The sequence below is a fragment of the Hyperolius riggenbachi genome, chromosome 1, assembly GCF_040937935.1.
Source record: "Hyperolius riggenbachi isolate aHypRig1 chromosome 1, aHypRig1.pri, whole genome shotgun sequence".
NCBI classification, from domain to species: Eukaryota; Metazoa; Chordata; class Amphibia; order Anura; family Hyperoliidae; genus Hyperolius; species Hyperolius riggenbachi.
The window spans coordinates 297,016,580-297,031,643 of NC_090646.1; the positions used below are offsets into that span (position 1 = coordinate 297,016,580).

At 46.0% G+C, this 15,064-nt stretch overlaps 1 protein-coding gene across 1 annotated transcript in view; it reads right to left on the reverse strand.

Annotated features, from left to right (window-relative positions):
• The window catches only part of ACER1 (alkaline ceramidase 1), a 200,520-nt gene that overhangs the window by 123,884 nt on the left and 61,572 nt on the right, over positions 1 to 15,064 (reverse strand). The window lies entirely within an intron of this gene.

Consider the following 15,064-nt stretch of genomic DNA (forward strand, 5'->3'; position numbering starts at 1 on the left):
ATTTGATTTGCTTGTATACCAAGCAGGGGCGTAACTAGAAATCACTGGGCCCCCCTGCGAATATTTGGATGGGGCCCCCCCCCCCCATAGGTGCCAAATAATCGTAATGGGGCAGCATTTCACTGTAAATTAATTGTAAAGTGGGCAGCATTTTACCAGACAATCGTAATGTGGGCCAGAAAATCGTAATGTGGGCAGAGTTCACCAGAAAATCGTAATGTGGGCCTTTAGAAAATCATAATGTGGGCAGAGTTCACCAGAAAATCGTAATGTGGGCACCAGTCACCAGAAAATAGTAACGTGAGCAGCAGTCACCAGAAAATTGTAACGTGGGCAGCATTCACCAGACAATCGTAATGTGGGCAGCGTTCCCCAGAATATCGTAATGTGGGACAGAAAATCGTAATGTGGGCAGAGTTCACCAGAAAATTGTAACAAGGACAGCATTCACCAGACAATCGTAACTTGGGCAGTGTTCACCAGAAAATCGTAATGTGGGCCAGAAAATCGTAATGTGGGCAGCGTTCACCAGAAAATTGTAACATGGACAGCATTCACCAGACAATCGTAACTTGGGCAGTGTTCACCAGAAAATCGTAATGTGGGCCAGAAAATCGTAATGTGGGCAGCGTTCACCAGAAAATCGTAACGTGGACAGCATTCACCAGACAATCGTAACGTGGGCAGTGTTCACCAGAAAATCGTAATGTGGGCCAGAAAATCGTAATGTGGGCAGAGTTCACCAGAAAATCGCAATGTGGGCAGCAGTCACCAGAAAATCGCCATGTGGGCAGCAGTCACCAGAAAATTGCAATGTGGGCATCAGTCACCAGAAAATCCTAATGTGGGCAGCAGTCACCAGAATATCGTAATGTGGGCAGCAGTCACCAGAAAATCCTAATGTGGGCAGCAGTCAGTCACCAGAATGTCGTAATGTGGGCAGCAGACACCAGAAAATCCTAATGTGGGCAGCAGTCACCAGAAAATCCTTATGTGGGCAGCAGTCACCAGAAAAATCGCAATGTGGGCAGCAGTCACCAGAAAATCGCAATGTGGGCAGCAGTCACCAGAAAATCGCAATGTGGGCAGCAGTCACCAGAAAATCCTAATGTGGGCAGCATACACCAGAAAATCGTAATGTGGGCAGCAGACACCAGAAAATCGCAATGTGGGCAGCAGACACCTGAAAATCGCAATGTGGGCAGCAGACACCTGAAAATCGTAATGTGGGCAGCAGACACCTGAAAATCGTAATGTGGGCAGCAGACACCTGAAAATCGTAATGTGGGCAGCAGACACCTGAAAATCGTAATGAGGGCAGCAGACACCTGAAAATCGCAATGTGGGCAGCAGTGACCAGAAAATCGCAATGTGGGCAGCAGTGACCAGAAAATCGTAATGTGGGCAGCAGACACCTGAAAATCACAATGTGGGCAGCAGACACCTGAAAATCGTAATGTGGGCAGCAGACACCAGAAAATCGCAATGTGGGCAGCAGACACCAGAAAATCGCAATGTGGGCAGCAGACACCAGAAAATCCTAATGTGGGCAGCAGACACCTGAAAATCCTAATGTGGGCAGCAGACACCTGAAAATCGTAATGTGGGCAGCAGACACCTGAAAATCGTAATGTGGGCAGCAGACACCAGAAAATCATAATGTGGGCAGCAGACACCAGAAAATCGCAATGTGGGCAGCAGTGACCAGAAAATCGCAATGTGGGCAGCAGTGACCAGAAAATCGTAATGTGGGCAGCAGACACCAGAAAATCGCAATGTGGGCAGCAGACACCAGAAAATCGCAATGTGGGCAGCAGTGACCAGAAAATCGTAATGTGGGCAGCAGACACCAGAAAATCGCAATGTGGGCAGCAGACACCAGAAAATCGCAATGTGGGCAGCAGTGACCAGAAAATCGCAATGTGGGCAGCAGTGACCAGAAAATCGTAATGTGGGCAGCAGACACCAGAAAATCGCAATGTGGGCAGCAGACACCAGAAAATCGTAATGTGGGCAGCAGTGACCAGAAAATCGTAATGTGGGCAGCAGACACCAGAAAATCATAATGTGGGCAGCAGACACCAGAAAATCGCAATGTGGGCAGCAGACACCTGAAAATCACAATGTGGGCAGCAGTGACCAGAAAATCATAATGTGGGCAGCAGACACCTGAAAATCACAATGTGGGCAGCAGACACCAGAAAATCGCAATGTGGGCAGCAGTGACCAGAAAATCGCAATGTGGGCAGCAGTGACCAGAAAATCGCAATGTGGGCAGCAGTGACCAGAAAATCGTAATGTGGGCAGCAGTCACCAGAAAATCGTAATGTGGGCAGCAGACACCAGAAAATCGCAATGTGGGCAGCAGACACCAGAAAATCGCAATGTGGGCAGCAGTGACCAGAAAATCGTAATGTGGGCAGCAGACACCAGAAAATCATAATGTGGGCAGCAGTCACCAGAAAATCGCAATGTGGGCAGCAGACACCTGAAAATCACAATGTGGGCAGCAGTGACCAGAAAATCATAATGTAGGCAGCAGTCACCAGAAAATCGCAATGTGGGCAGCAGACACCAGAAAATCACAATGTAGGCAGCAGACACCTGAAAATCACAATGTGGGCAGCAGTGACCAGAAAATCACAATGTAGGCAGCAGTCACCAGAAAATCGCAATGTGGGCAGCAGACACCTGAAAATCACAATGTGGGCAGCAGTGACCAGAAAATCATAATGTGGGCAGCAGACACCTGAAAATCACAATGTAGGCAGCAGTGACCAGAAAATCACAATGTAGGCAGCAGACACCAGAAAATCGCAATGTGGGCAGCAGACACCTGAAAATCACAATGTGGGCAGCAGTGACCAGAAAATCATAATGTGGGCAGCAGACACCTGAAAATCACAATGTGGGCAGCAGTGACCAGAAAATCACAATGTAGGCAGCAGACACCAGAAAATCACAATGTAGGCAGCAGACTCTAGAAAAAAAAAATGCACCTGTGAAAAAAAACCAATTCACTTACCTGACAGAAGTCTTCTCCTCTCCCGGCATCTGGCTCGCAGCTCCCCGAGTTCTCCTGCAGCACATCTCCCGCGCTGACAGGCAGAGTGCAGGGCTACGGCAAGATGGCTGCCGAAGCCCTGTACTAGAGATACAAATAGTCTCCAGTGTAGGGCTTCTTCGGCGGCCATCTTGCCGTAGCCCTGCTCTGCCTGCCGGAGACTATGCAGGCTGCTGGTGGAGCGGGGCTGCGGGGAATGAACTGGCGCAGCGTCTATTAGACGCTGCGGCCAGTTGAGCACCTTGCTGGGGGGTCCAGAGCAGCGCTTCCCCCACGCACAGTGAGCGGGCCCCAGAGCAGCCCCGGGCGGCCGGGCCCCCCTGCGGCTGAGAGAGTCGCATCCCCGGTAGGTACGCCGGTGGTGACAGCCTTTCCTCCTCCGGGCCCCTGACTTGCTAGGGGCCCCCCTGCAACTGCAGGGGCTGCAGGGTCTATTCCTACGCCCCTGATACCAAGGCGTTGCTTGCTTATCAAGTCAAAATTTCATACAAATGTTTGCTTGTCTTGCAAAGCACTCTTAGGCCTCTTTCACAGTGGGATGTTGCGTTTGATGCGACGTTAAAGACGCACAACGTGCCCCTAACGCAGCGCATGTAGGTTATGAAATTGGACGTTATTTTACACTGCTTTATGTGTCTCTTGGTGCGCTGTTTTCGTCGCATACTGGTGGAACGAAAACGGCGCATGCGTTACTTTAAAAAAAAAAAATTACTGAGCATGTGCAACACACATAATGCAGCAAAGATATTGCTAAACGCACAGCATGCAGCACTTTCTAAATATTGCTACACGTTACACACAACGCAACGTGTGCCCTGTGAATGTCGCAAATACTTTGTATTGCTGTGTGTTAGTCTGCGTTATAATTTTTTATAACGTGCGACTTTAACGTCCCACTGTGGAAGAGGCCTAAAACCGAATTACTTTAAATACTCAAAATGGAAAACTGTTAGCAGTGGCATACTGCAGGGGTCAGAACATGGTCCAATTCTTTTCAATTGTAATTATTATTGATTTAGTAGACGGAATAAAAAGTATTGTAACCAGCTTTGCAGATGATGCAAAATTATGCAGAACTATCAACATTTAGACAAATTATGACATATTACACCAGGATCTTGACAACATGGCCATATGGGCAGGCATATGGCAGATTACATTTAAATGTTGATAAATGTGAAGTTATGCACTTTGGACAAACCAATGGTAGATCATCATATAAAAGAAATGGCAAACAACTGGGAACATCAGACTTGGAGCAGGACTTAAGAATACTGTTGATAAGTTAAGTAATCGTATACAATGCCAAGCAGAGGTAGCTAACGCTAAAATATTGGGATGCATAAATGGGAAATAATATCTCAAGATTCTAGTATGCTACTCCCTCTGTATAAATCACTTGTGAGGCCACATCCGGAGCATGGGATACAGTTTTGGGCACCACACTATACAACAGGTACAAAGATGGGCAACTAAATTAATCAGATGGATGGAAGATCTCACTTATCAAGAAAGGTTGGACATAGTTACATAGTTACATAGTTATTTTAGTTGAAAAAAGACATACGTCCATCGAGTTCAACCAGTACAAAGTACAACTCCAGCCTGCTCCCTCACATATCCCTGTTGATCCAGAGGAAGGCGAAAAAACCCTTACAAGGCATGGTCCAATTAGCCCCCAAAGGGAAAAATTCCTTCCCGACTCCAGATGGCAATCAGATAAAATCCCTGGATCAACATCATTAGGCATTACCTAGTAATTGTAGCCATGGATGTCTTTCAACGCAAGGAAAGCATCTAAGCCCCCTTTAAATGCAGGTATAGAGTTTGCCATAACGACTTTCTGTGGCAATGCATTCCACATCTTAATCACTCTTACTGTAAAGAACCCTTTCCTAAATAAATTTCTAAAACGTTTTTCCTCCATGCGCAGATCATGTCCTCTAGTCCTTTGAGAACGAGCACGGCAATCGCTGGAAGCCGAATTATTTCATTCCCCCACTATCCATGGCGGCCTGGAGGGGGAATAGTAATTAACACGGCCCGGAGTTGTGCAGCAGCAGGATCAGCCATATACCGGCTGAATCCTGCGCCCAAGTCTCCGGCGCCGTTCTCTCTCGTACGCTTTGAGAAGGCCTAGGGACAAAAAGCTCATCCGCCAAGCTATTATATTGCCCTTTGATGTATTTATACATGTTAATTAGATCTCCTCTAAGGCGTCTTTTCTCTAGACTAAATAAACCCAGTTTATCTAACCTTTCTTGGTAAGTGAGACCTTCCATCCCACCTATCAATTTTGTTGCTAGTCTCTGCACCTGCTCTAAAACTGCAATATCTTTTTTGTAATGTGGTGCCTAGAACTGAACTCCATATTCCAGATGTGGCCTTACTAGAGAGTTAAACGGGCAATATTATGCTAGCATCTTGAGTTTTTATTTCCCTTTTAATGCATCCCAAAATTTTGTTAGCTTTAGCTGCAACGGCTTGGCATTGAGTACGATTATTTACCTTGTTGTCGATGAGTACTCCTAAGACCTTTTCCAAGTTTGATGTCCCCAACTGTATCCCATTTATTTTGTATGGTGCTAGACCATTGGTACGACCAAAATGCATGACTTTACATTTTTCAACATTGAATTTCATCTGCCATTTATGTGCCCATATAGCCATCCTATCCAGATCCTGTTGCAATATGACACTATCTTCCTGAGAGTTGATGATTCTGCACAATTTTGTATCATCTGCAAAAATAGCAACATTGCTCACTACTGCATCTACTAGGTCATTAATAAATACATTGAAGAGCACTGGACCCAGTACAGACCCCTGTGGGACCCCACTGCTAACAGTCTCCCATTTTGAGTACGATCCATTGACCACAACTCTTTGTTTTCTGTCCATTAGCCAATTCCCTATCCATGCACACAGACTCTTCCCCAGTCCTTGCATCCTCAACTTTTGCACCAGACTTTTGTGGGGAACAGTGTCGAAGGCCTTTGCAAAGTCCAAGTATATCACATCTACAGCATTCCCAATATCCATATTAGCATTCACTACCTCATAAAAGCTGAGCATGTTAGTCAAACAGGACCTGTCTTTAGTAAACCCATGTTGATGCTGAGAAATAAGATTATTTTCTACTATGAAGTAATGTATAGTATCTCTTAGTAACCCCTCAAATAGTTTGCATACAACTGATGTTAAGCTTACAGGTCTATAATTTCCTGGATCTGATTTTTTGCCCTTCTTAAATAGTGGGAAAACGTGGGCTGTACGCCAATCCACTGGGACTCTGCCAGTTGAAAGAGAGTCACAAAAGATAAGATAAAGGGGTTTATCTATAACTGAACTTAATTCCCTTAGGACCCGAGAATGCATGCCATCCGGGTCAGGTGCCTTGTCTATTTTTAATTTATTTAGTCTTGCCTTTACTTCTTCCTGCGTTAAGTATTTAATATTACATTTGGAAGATTGAGACTCTTCTGCATCTGTAATTTGCAACAGTGATGTTTCCCTTGTGAAGACAGAAGCAAAGAAAGCATTTAATAACTCCACCTTACCTTGGTCATCCACCATTGAGTTCCCACCCTCATCCTTTAGGAGTCCAATACAGTCAACCTTTCTTTTTTTTTTTAGAGCTGATGTACTTGTAAAACTTCTTTGGGTTAGATTTGATATTCCTAGCGATTTGATTTTCAGCTTCAATCTTTGCCAGCCTAATTTCTTTTTTACAACTTTTATTGCACTCCTTATAATTGCTTAATGCAGCCTCAGTCCCCTCCTGTTTTAGGACCTTATATGCATTATTTTTCCACTAAATTTTATCTCTAACCTTTCCATTTATCCATAGAGGCTTTTTTTTATTCCTAGGTGTTTTGTCTGCATATGGGATATATATACTGCAATATTGATTGAGAATACGTTTAAAAGCTACCTACTGCTATTGTCTATTACTGCTTGTCACCTACTATCTGACAACTAGTTATTGTGTATGAAAAGACTTTTAGTTTTTCTGGAAGAGGGGGAACATAGGAAGGTCGGTTTTATTCATGATCTGTTCCTGGATTTGGAAGGAGATGCACCAATGAATCACCTGTGCTGAGAGAAGTTAACCTTCAATAATCCAACCAAGGAGTTCCGCAGGTAACTGCTTAAAGCAGGATGGGTAAGACAAAACCATAATGATAGCCTGCACTAATGAAGAAATGTGAAAATAATTATCATCTGCGTGCACTACTCTCTCACAAGAATACTTTTAATAGGCACAGTGTTTACATGAAATATTTAATTAAATGCAACATAACAATTTAGTTTCTGAGAGCAAACAGGACTGCACAATCTACTACTAGCTATTTTTTTAATTATTTAATAATACAATTCTGCCAAATGCTACCTTCTTCCACTACAGCCCACAAATCACTAATTATTACCTGAACCAGGAACTAAGAGCTGTAAATGGGGTCTACTCTGACAAGCAGGGACTTCAACAACCCACAGGAGATATCAAAAGGCCTTAGGGCAGCCACGAACTTCAACGCAATATTTTATTTGGAAATAAAGTGAACAGGAATAGTTCAGCACATGCGTTTTTTTAGGGAAGTGTGCTAACCCAGGGAGTAGCAAACGTGCAATATAATTGTAGAGCAAGAAACCCAGAAACTGTTGCACTTTATATATTATTGATCAATTTTATTTATACATCACAATTGGTACAAATATCAAAAACCACACAAAAACATGAGCAAACATACCTACTACACAAGAAATGATGGCGGCAGCCCAACATATCCTTCCTGTTGTACACTAATCAATCCCTCTAAACAACCACATGCAGCTAGAGGAGAGCACACTGGTTAGGAAATTGTCCTATGCTGAAGTTTGTGCAAAAGATAATGTATAAGTGCAAAATGATTCATGTGACAGGCAGCCTACTGGGCTAATCAAAGTGCAGGAATCTCGTTCTTTGAAGCCACAGGACCCGCCGGGGCTCAGGGCAGGTTCAGTGGAGAGCTTGTTAAGTTTAATGAAGCGCTCGTTAAACTATTGGAGCAGAGCGTAATTTAGCAGCACATGCTATGGCAGCATAACGTGTGCTGGAGATTATTACCTCGCGCTGCTGCAGCTTAAAGGGACTCCGAGCAGTGCAGAAACTATGGAAAGATGCATATCATTTTAAAGCTCTCTTTCTCCTCTTTCCAATGATATATAAACTGCCGCCCTACGCCTTTTAGTTTTCGCTATTTTCGCAATTGAAATTGCCGCGCCCGCAATTTCAATCGCGAAAATAGAGAAAACTAAAAGGCGTAGGGCGATGATTTAGGTGTCGCCAGAAAGAGGAGAAAGAGCGCTTTAAAATGATATCCATCTTTCCATAGTTACTTGTATTACACAGGACGACACTTTCCCCAGTGTCAGCAGCTCCATTCAGCAGAAAAAGTCGGCCTGTGTAATACAATGTAACTATGGAAAGATGGATATCATTTTAAAGCTCCCTTTCTCCTCTTTCTGGCGACACCTAAATTGTTGCCCCACGCCTTTTAGTTTTCTTTATTTTCGCGATTGAAATCACGGCCGCGGCAATTTCAATCGCGAAAATAGCGAAAACTAAAAAGCGTAGGGTGGCGGTTTATATATCCTTGGAAAGAGGAGAAAGAGAGCTTTAAAATGATATGCATCTTTCCATAGTTTCTGCACTGCTCGGAGTCCCTTTAATTAATCAATCTCCTGTACAGTGAACACTGTGATGAGAGATGCTATTGAACATGTGCAGGTAAATAAATCAAACTAGAGTGAGAAGATATTCATAGCGGCACAATGGAAGCAATCAGTGTAATCCAGCATAGTTACCAAACCAGGGTTTCGGGAAAGCTGTGGTGGTCAGAAGTAGGAGCAGGAGGAAAAGGAGTAGGAGAAGGAGTAATAACACTGCTGCGGGGGATATCACAAGTGCGCGTGCATCCGTATTAGAACTAGAAGACGAGTATCTAACCCCCTGTGTGGGTACTGAAGTCCTGTGGGGTGTAATCATATTCTATGACTCGAGTCTCCTTGAAAGTCACTGGGAAGCATACTGTTCACCTGAGAAATTGGGCGGCCTTGCTTTTACTTACAGTGGAGGAATTTGATAAAGTACCGGTAGTGCAGGAGGGCTGCATGGCTGTCAGGAGGTGAAAAATGTAATGTCCTTAACCAGTTCTGGACCATGCTAATTGAAATCTACACTGTGTTTGCCACCTGTTATTCCTACCAGTGTGTAGATTTCAATTAGCCTGCTGCACGCTCCTGACGCAACAGCCAGTCACGCCACTCTCCTGCCGCTGCAGCTCACTGCAACCACACCATCTTCATAAAAAGTAATATTCACGGCCGGTTCTAGACTTTTTGCTGCCTGAGGCAAACTAATAAGGATACCCCCCCACTCCCCACCCCCAACACACACCAATTTGGAATGATTGCACAGCAACCAACAATTTGCATTGCACTTTACAGCCATGGTGCAGCCCCCCCAAAAACCCTCAGTATAGGTAGTTAGGTACCCAGGCATAGGTGCCTCCTGTATAGGAAGCCAGATATAGGTGCCCCCAGTATAGATAGCCAGGTATAGGTGCCCCCAGTATAGGTAGAAAAGTATAGGTGCCCCCAGTATAGGAAGCAAGGTTTAGGTAGCCAAGTATAGGTAGACAAGTATAGGTGTCCCCAGTATAGGTATCCTGGAATAACTGCCCCCAGCATAGGTAGCCTGGAATAGTTGCCCCAGTATAGGTAGCCTGGTACAGATGCGGAGTTCACCGATTTCAGATTTCCTGTCACCACTCAGCTCTTCCCTACCACCATTCACACCTCCCTGCATCACATGATTACGCGAGTGCAGGAAGAGATGCCACCACCAGGGGGAGAGCTGAGCGGTGACAGGAAGTCTAAAATCTCTAGACTCCGGGAAGTAGGTGAGATAGCAGCATGTGTTCCAGCTGTGCGCTATACTCTGCGCAGGCAAATGCTAGCAGGGGCACAGCAGCTGCACGGGCGTCGGTTGTCACCCCTGCTACACACTGACACCCGGGATGGCTCGCTCTGTTCACTCTCCTCGCAGGTCTTCCCTCCTCACAGCACAGCTGCCTTGACCCAATGATCTTGTTCTCCTTCAGGGGGTGGTGGCAGCATGCAGCTCTGGCTTCTCTACTAATAGCTGCCTGCAGGCAGCCTAATGTGTGTACATAGTACACTTGCCAGCTTTCTGCCGTGTAATTGGTGCTGCCTAAAGCACGTGATTCACCCTGCTTCATGGGAGAACCAGCACTGGTAATATTTTATTGAAAATTTATAAAAACAGTATAAAAACAAATTCTGGGTCTTAATGAGACCAGCCAATCAACAAGGGGCATTCTTCTCCATCCACTAATGAATAGCACTAGAGTTGTGTGCGCCTCCAGCGGCATCAGTAGTCACTATGCCAACCAGGCGGCTGTGCATCTATAAAGCGTCGCCTATCACATGTCCCCACAGTGTAAACAAATTGGCCAGCCAATCAGTGCCTGGCCCACAACACCTGCATAAGCTGCCAAAGCAGCTCCTATGTACATAGATACCTGCCTGCCAACCAATCTTCACAGTGCCAACATCTGCTCCGTAGCTGGGGTGTGTACGTTATCCTGCATCACACCAATCATAGCGCTGCCTACAACGTCTGCCTTGGACTTCAAGTTCTCTTTTTAACCGCTTGCCGCCCGCGTCACGCCAGTAGGCGTGGCCGCGGCGGCAGCCCCAGGACCAGCTAACGCCAATTGGCGTAAAGTCCTGGGGCAGCAGTTTACGGGAGATCGCGCGCACGATGCGCGCGCATCTCCCGCTTGGTGGGCGGAGCCGAGCTCCGCCTTCAGTCTCCGAGCGGCGATTGCCGCTCGGGAGACTGTTACACGGCGAAACCGCCGTGTATTTACATGTGCAGCGCTGCGATCAGCAGCAGCGCTGCACTGGGGACAGCCGTGTGACACGGCTGTCCCCATGGGGGACAAGAGAGCGATCGGCTCTCATAGGCAGAAGCCTATGACAGCCGATCGCCGTGATTGGCCGGCTGGGGGGAGGGAGGGGATTTAGAAAAAAAAAAAAAAAAGAAAATGTCCAAAAATATTTAAAAAAAAAACAAACAAATATTTATATAAAAAAAAATAAACACAGGGGGGGCGATCAGACCTCACCAACAGAGAGCTCTGTTGGTGGGGAGAAAAGGGGGGGGAGATCACTTGTGTGCAGAGGTATACGGCCCTGCAGCTTGGCCTTAAAGCTGCAGTGGCCAATTAATGTAAAATTAGGCTGGTCACTAGGGGGGTTTACCACCATGGTCCTCAAGAGGTTAACAACTGTCTTTGTCTGTACATATCCCATGCCACAGGGGCACTTAATAAGATAATCACCAATCTTGATTCAAGAGTATATCTACCTAGGATCTTATACTTGGTGCCACTGCTAGGATGGGTAAATGTATCACCTTTACGAATGTGATTGCAGAAATGGCACCCCAAACACGGGTATGTGCCATTTGGCAGTGCACTGGTAACCTTAAGAGCCGAGCCTACCTCAATTTTGACCACCCTATCCTCAGAGAGGGAGCTCTCCTGTAGGACAGGAGTGGTCGTTCACAGAATTCTGGGATCCCAGGTAGACCTCCTCGCAATACGTGCCAGTGTTTATTAATTATATTACCAATTTTGTCTGTAAGACCACTACAAATATTACCAAAAGGAATCCAATCAATAACTGGCATAGCCTTGCAACGAGGTCAATCCTTCCTCCCATAATTCTTTTTCTTATATCTTCTTGCTATTGTTCGAACACTGGCAGCGTTGCGATGATTGGTCAGCAGGCAGGTATCTATGTACATAGGAGCTGCTTCAGCAGTTTATGCGGATCTTGTGGGCCAGGTGCCGATTGTCTGGAAGAGATGGCCAGAATAGTTCACCGGCGAGCACTATTCAGCGAAGATCGTGTATTCGCGCTTGTCGTGAGAGGCGAGCACATGGCGCTATGATGATGTATGGAAATACATCATCATTGGGCTAAACTTTTATCCCTTACATCACAGTGAGCAGGCACATGGTAGCCAATCAGCCTGCACTCCCTCATGGACCCCCCCCCCCACGCCCCCTAAAAAATGCAGCAGCGCCTGCCATGTTCCAGTCTGTCTTTGGCTGGAATAGTGAGAGAAAGAGACAGTGCTTGCTGGAGATAGGGAAAGCGTTATCTAGGCTTGTTTATTTGGATCCTCGCTGGCTGATTGCAGTTTAATCACCCCAACAGCCCTTCTGAGGGCTACTTCATCCTTGTGCTGTTTTTTGTGTGCGTGTGTGTGCGACACTTCACAGCCCACAGGCACCCACCCAGAGCTGTGCCCAGTGCCCACTATAATTGTGTGACACATTAAACACAAGCACAATAGTACTCCAGGGCATCTGATATTATCACTGTATTGTGTTTGAACTGTTGCATAGTCTCAGAGTCTGTATAATAGTGCACAGTCAGACAGAGCCACCTGGCAGTGAGCCACACCTGTGCCCACTTATAGTGATATTGAATTGTGTGCCTACATAACAGCACACAAGCAGAGCACTATCACCACTGCTCCAGGGCCTGTGTTCACTGGCGTAACTACTGGGGATGCAACCCCATCAGCCGCAGGGGGGCCCGGGTGCCAGCCGTGTGCGGAGGGAGCGCTGCCGCCCCCCTGATTGTGGGACCCCCCCAGCCAGCTGTGGAACTGGGTGCGGCGTCTAATAGATGCCGCACCAGTTCATCCCCCCAGCCCGCAGTCTCCCGGGAGGCAGAGCAGGGCTAAGGAAAGATGGCTGCTGAAGCCCTGCACTGGAGAGTATTTGTGTCTCCAGTACAGGGCTTTGGGCGCCATCTTGCCATAGCCCTGCACTCTGCCTGTCAGCGTGGGAGATGTGTTGCTGGAGGATTGTCGGGGGAGCTGCACGCCAGAGGCCGGGAGCGGAGACTTCTGCCAGGTGAATTGTTTTTTTTTACAGGTGCATTTTATTCTAGTGACTTCTGCCCACTGTACTATTTCCTGGTGACTGCTGCCCACTGTGTGATTTTCTGGTGAATGCTGCCCACTGTACAATTTTCTGGAGAATGCTGCCCACATTGCGATTTTCTGGTGAATGCTGCCCATTTTGCGATTTTCTGGTGAACGCCACACACATTGCGATTTTCTGGTGACGGCTGCCCACTTTACGATTATTTTCTGGTCACTGCTGCCCACATCATATTATTTTCTGATCACTGCTGCCCCTATTGCGTTTTTCTGGTGACTGCTGCCCCTATTGCGTTTTTCTGGTGACTGCTGCCCACATTGTGATTTTCTGGTGAAAGCTGCCCACATTACAATTTTCTGGTGAATGCTGCCCACATTACGATTTTCTGGTGAATGCTGCCCATATTATGATTTTCTGGTGACTGCTGCCCATGTTACGATTATTTTCTAGTGACTGCTGCCCACTTTACGATTAATTTATGGTGAGATGCTGCCCACATTTCATGATTATTTTATGGTGAAACGCTGCCCAAATTTTTTACGATTATTTTATGGTGAAATGCTGCCCATTTTACAATTAATTTCTGGTGAAACATTGCTACATTACGATTATTTTATAGTGAAACGCTGCCCCATTATGATTATTTAAATAAAACAGAAAGGACCGGCACCGCTGTCTTGTATCAAAGCTCTTTTAATAGCACCAAAGTGGCAGCAGTGACAGACTGCTGTTTCGGTTTACACCTTTATCAAACTGCTCAAAGCCATAAAAATTGTGACAAGACAAACACCTTTAAATACCCCCTTCCTGTATGGGAGGGGCCCCAGAGCGGACCTGAAAGGGAACTTCAATGGTAATATGCAAATATGCTCATGTTTCATGCACACTGAAAAAAAGTGTAATACCTGAATTAGCTTGTACACCACACCCGCAAGCTGGGATGGATGGATGATCAGTGGGTGCTTCGAGAGATCGATCCCCAAACGGCCACGTAGGGGCCGCAGCAGGAGAGGCGGCCGGAGATACCAGCGGAGAAAATGGACATCAACGCAGGGCAAGCCCACAAGGCAGGGGCAGGCCAGGCCGCAATGTGAGCCCGAGAGTACTGAGACCGAGGGCACACCATCATTAGTGGTGAACATTAGTTCCCACAGTCTTTCACCTGATGAGATTCAAGTTTTGGAACTGGGACTGAACTTTTGTCCAACTAACTCACCGAATTTCTTCGAAGTGGATCAAGAACTTTATCGTTTTTTTCGTCTCATTAAGCTCAAATATTTTTTTGCCTCCATACCCCAGTTCCCAACTTCTGGAGATGGCCCTGAGGGTTGTTTCAGGTTGCGGGAAATAGGTTTGAGAAACCCTAGTGGTTTCATTCCACCAAGTCACCCCACTATTGACTCATTTATTTCTAGAGTCCAGAATGACCTTAGATGTGTCGAGGATGATTTCCAGAGGGGTAAAATTGGGGTCAATTGTAATTTGTCACCAATACAACGTAGAGCTATTTCTTCCCTACGGGATAATGTGTCCATCACCATCCGCCCCGCAGATAAGGGTGGGGCAGTGGTGGTGATGGATACCAGTATGTACAACGAGGAGGTTTTGAGACAATTATCTGACTCTGATGTTTATGAAAGCATAGATTGTGATCCTGTGTTGATTGTTCGGGCAAAAATTGATGATTTATTAAATGAAGCATTGAGAAAAGGCATTATCGATAATGGTCTTTTTAAATTCCTCAGGGAAGAACATCCCAAGACCCCTACGCTTTATATCCTTCCTAAAATCCACAAGAGGCTGGACAGGCCTCCAGGTAGACCCATTGTTTCAGGCATTGGGTCAATATTTGTACCAATAGCTAAATTCCTGGATGGCCTGCTCCAGCCTCTTGTACATGAAGTACCATCGTGTCTTCGTGATACAAGGATGTTTTTGGATAAATTACGAGGTCTTGGTCAAGTCGATG